At 29.2% G+C, this 5010-nt stretch overlaps 1 long non-coding RNA gene across 1 annotated transcript; it reads right to left on the bottom strand.

The window, feature by feature from the left end:
• Nucleotides 1–566: 566 nt before the first annotated feature.
• On the bottom strand, nt 567–918 carry LOC127159412 (uncharacterized). The gene is made up of 2 exons (XR_007826436.1): nt 782–918; nt 567–688 (listed from the first exon to the last, which is right to left on the bottom strand). It is a non-coding gene; the product is annotated as an uncharacterized LOC127159412 (long non-coding RNA).
• Nucleotides 919–5010: the final 4092 nt, after the last annotated feature.

Here is a 5010-nt window from a genome sequence, read left to right as displayed (position 1 = left end):
AGCTAAAAACTCTCTCTTAGCTAAAATGAAGAAAAGGAAACAAATAATCTCCACATATAATGATACTGATGAGAGATTCAGACACAGACTGAAGCTGGACAATCAAACTGGATCTCTGACCATCACAAACATTACAAATGAACATGCTGGACTCTATCAACTAGAGATAGCTGGAGTGAAAGAGTTAACAAAAACATTCTATGTTTCAGTCTATGGTGAGTAGAGATCATTTGTCTAACATGCACATATTCTATTTATATGTTCATTTGTTAAATAATTTTATTTGAGATCCTGACCTTTGACCTTCACACAGTAAACAATCACTCAACACAAAATCTATTACACTAATTATTACTAGAAATCGCAACGTTGAAAATAAGCAGATTGTTGTGTTATATTCCTCTTATTGTCTCATATTTTCAGCTCATCTGCCTGTTCCTGTCATCAGCAGTAACTCTTTAAACTGTTCATCATCATCTTGTTCATTGTTGTGTTCAGTGGTGAATGTGAGTGATGTGACTCTCTCCTGGTACAAAGGAAACAGTTTATTGTCCAGCATCAGTGTGTCTGATCTCAGCATCAGTCTCTCTCTACCTCTGGAGGTGGAATATCAGGATAAAAACACCTACAGCTGTGTGATCAACAATCCCATCAGCAACCAGACCACACATCTGGACATCAGCAAACTCTGTCACACATGTGCAGGTACAACAGTGTCAATATGTGTTTACTAATCTGATCTCTGTCTTATGTTGTAGATCAGACTGATTCAATCACTTACATTACATCTCTTTCACTGTCCTTCATATCCTCCAGATTCAGTCTCTCTGATAGTGTTGATCTCTGCTGCTGTGGCTGCTGGATCTCTGTTGATTTTAGCTGTAATCATGATCTTCAGCATCTGCAGAAAACACAGAAAAATTGATACAGAAGGCAAGTATTATCTTCTCCTTTTAAACAAGTAAAATAAGAAATAATTCTTCAAAAAATATTTTTAAATATTTTAGTGATCTGATTGCCCTATTTTTTATTATTTAATTTAAATTATTCTCAAAATTTTCACCATTATAATAAATGTCTATTTGTACATAATGAGACTGTCTTTTTTTTTACTCATCTCACTTAATGTGCATCAACACTGGGAAAGCAAAAAGAGAAATGTTTATTTTTTAATAATAATAATAATAATAATAATAATAACGTTGTCCATTTTATCTTATCTCCATTTTATGAACATAATCTTACATGTGTAAAGATGTGGCTGGTGCTTTAAAATTTATATAAATGATAACTTTTGTTGTGCTTGTTGAACTTACATGCTGATTAAATACAAATAATGTAAAATACTTTGTTAAATATCCCATTTGGGTTTGATTTATGTATAAACTAATGTGTGATTTATGTGTCTCTTTGAATGTAATGATACACACTGTTTTATGAACTATTTGTGTGTGGGAAATGTTATTGGCCTAATAGCTATAATTACATTTGTTAGTGCCCTTTTTTAAATTGTTGCGTGTTACTTTAGTGTTAAATTTGAAAGCCCTAATAATAACACATAGGCTGTGAAGAACCAGATCTAATTAAGACTGAGGTTTGTGGTTTTAATTAATCTATTTTTGTTAAAACAGTTGAGACTTGTGAAGTAGAGATCACTTATGCAGAGACGACATTCTACAAAAGAAAAGCACAGAAATCGGTAAGACAATTTATTGTTCATTTGTTGAGTATTTGTATAATTGGCAACACTTTACAAATGTTATTGGTTAACATTAGTTAATGTATTAACTAACATGAACATAAAATAAACAATACATTTGTTACAGTATTTATTAATGTAGGTAATAAAAAGTACAGTTTATTACATTGTTATTTATACATTGTTAGTTCATGTTCATGTAACTAGTTCACAGTGCATTAACTAATGTTAACAAACAACTTCTGATTTTAATAATGCATTAAGTGTCTGATCTAGATCAGTATGTACTTTTGATTTTGTCTGGATAATATTTAAGTCCATTTCCACTACATAAGAAAAAAAAAATCATGCTCTGGTAAATTATGACAAAATTATACATTCTGACGAACTAAACTGAGATTATGCAATTAAAATTAAAGCGCTGAAACTATCATATACAATGGTTAAATAATGACATTTAAAATAAATATATAAATAAAATAAATTAATAAATTCTAACTTGAAATGTCGTAATTATGCTATATTAATTTTAATTTGCATATAGCATAATCTGACTCAAGTATGTCATAATTTGGATTTTGCATGTCACCTTTTTTGGTTATAATTTACCAGAGCTTATTTTTTTTCTTTCTGTCTTTGTTTATATTATAATGTGACGGTTAGTCCTACCATGATAACTACTTTTTTGCTGAGCAATGTGTTGTCATATAAATACTTGTGATATTGCCATTTTAAGACCATTTTATGCCACTGAATATATAATAACATTACATCATAAAAATGCATGTAGTGCATGCCTAATATCGCATGCACAAGATTCACAAGACAAACACATTCATCTGAAGCACATAGAAAAACAACAGAGGGAACAGCAAAACTAAATTGCAAACACACATTCTCTTCCTTCCTTCCTTCCCTTAACACTAGCTACGAGAGAGCACCATTTTGCATTGCTACATGCACATATGCAAACAGTGAATTGCAGCTTTGACTTTTTCTTCTTTAGTGTAAGGAAACACTATTAGGCCTCAAATGATTATTTTTTTTCAGCTTTCAGCATATATTGTCTGATATACTTGATATACTGATTATTGCAACAGGCCTAGTGGCAATAATGAGCTTTCATAGTATAATGATCTATCAAATATATCACGTGTTTATACAAGACTTGGTACTACAAAAAAATAAAAAAAAATAAATAAATAAATAATAATAATAGTAATAATAATCACATTACATCACATTTAATATTATTATTATTATTATTATTAATTTTTATTTTTTTTTTACAGAAAGTAGAAAAGGAGGATCGTGTGGAATATGCACCAATTGCAATCAGAAGGTGATCAAACTTATTTGACAAAAACTGCTTGCGATTGCTGACTGGTATCTGAAGTTAATGTTTATTAATATAAAATGTATCTGACGCCAAATCCAGGAGATCGCTAACAAGTATGATGGAACCCTACAGAAATATACAAAAATATTAAATGTATTTATTTGAAACCAAACTTTTTTTCAAGTTATTTTATATTAACAGAAAATGTTTTTATTTGACAAAAACTGCTTGCGATTGCTGACTGGTATCTGAAGTTAATGTTTATTAATATAAAATGTATCTGACGCCAAATCCAGGAGATCGCTAACAAGTATGATGGAACCGTACAGAAATACACAAAAATATTAAATGTATTTTCTCAACAAAACCCCTTTTTTTCAAGTTATTTTATATTAATAGAAAATGTTTTTATTTGACAAAAACTGCTTGCGATTGCTGACTGGTATCTGAAGTTAATGTTTATTAATATAAAATGTATCTGACGCCAAATCCAGGAGATCGCTAACAAGTATGATGGAAACCTACAGAAATATACAAAAATATTAAATGTATTTATTTGAAACCAAACTTTTTTCAAGTTATTTTATATTAACAGAAAATGTTTTTATTTGACAAAAACTGCTTGCGATTGCTGACTGGTATCTGAAGTTAATGTTTATTAATATAAAATGTATCTGACGCCAAATCCAGGAGATCGCTAACAAGTATGATGGAACCGTACAGAAATATACAAAAATATTAAATGTTTTTTTTTTTTTTTTTTTTTTTTTCCAAGTTATTTTATATTAACAGAAAATGTTTTTATTTGACAAAAACTGCTTGCGATTGCTGACTGGTATCTGAAGTTAATGTTTATTAATATAAAATGTATCTGACGCCAAATCCACGAGATCGCTAACAAGTATGATGGAACTTTACAGAAATATACAAAAATATTAAATGTATTTTTTTTGAACTTTTTCAAGTTATTTTATATTAACAGAAAATGTTTTTATTTGACAAAAACTGCTTGCGATTGCTGACTGGTATCTGAAGTTAATGTTTATTAATATAAAATGTATCTGACGCCAAATCCAGGAGATCGCTAACAAATATGATGGAAAGGTACAGAAATGTACAAAAATATTAAATGTATTTATTTGACACCAAAGCCCTGACACCTTTTTTTTTTATTTTTTAACAGAAAATATTATACAGAAAAATGTTTTTATTTGACAAAAACTGCTTCCGATTGATGACTGTTATCTAAAGTTTAATGTTTATTAATTATTTTTTTTTTAACTTTAAAATGTATTTATGACACAAAATCCATTGCTGAGATCTAAAGTTGAACATAAAATGTATCTGAAACCCTCTAAACCCGGATAAGTTGAATTTACTTAAAAAATTGGAGGAAACTGGTTGCCCTAAAAAACTTTACATTACTTAAATTTATTTAACTTAAAATGTTTTGTAATATGAATTACAAAGGTCATTTCATTTAACTTAAAATTAATTTCCAAGTTAAATCTATATCAAATGTTTTATTTTTCCAATTTGTTAACCTAGAAAATTAAGAAAAAAAGCAAACAAATAAAGGAACATTAATGCAATTTTCCCTTTTATTTTAAATCAATTCAATTACAAATATTCAATTGAAAACACAACAAAACCATTTTTTCATATCCTGAAAACATTTCCCCATAAAACATGGGAGAAAAAAAGTTCAAAAAGATACTAGTTCAACAAATTAACTTATCGTTAAGCACACAAACAAGTTTTCCTCAGAATCGCAACAAACAGCATCAAAACGATATGTTTTTTCCACACTCTGAGTTCACACTATTGGCAATACTGAATTTTAGGTGTCAGCTCACCTTTTCCCGACAAAAAATATAAAATACTTTTCATACACTTAGGATGGACTGTGTAGGCAGGGAAATCAGTCTGAAAACAATGGACATAGAAGGCCTGAGATTGGTCAGTTCATCCA

This window comes from Labeo rohita, unplaced genomic scaffold (genome assembly GCF_022985175.1).
Source record: "Labeo rohita strain BAU-BD-2019 unplaced genomic scaffold, IGBB_LRoh.1.0 scaffold_2140, whole genome shotgun sequence".
Taxonomy (NCBI): Eukaryota; Metazoa; Chordata; class Actinopteri; order Cypriniformes; family Cyprinidae; genus Labeo; species Labeo rohita.
Note: the sequence above shows the minus strand (reverse complement) of the source record. Positions and strands in the feature narration are given on the sequence as shown.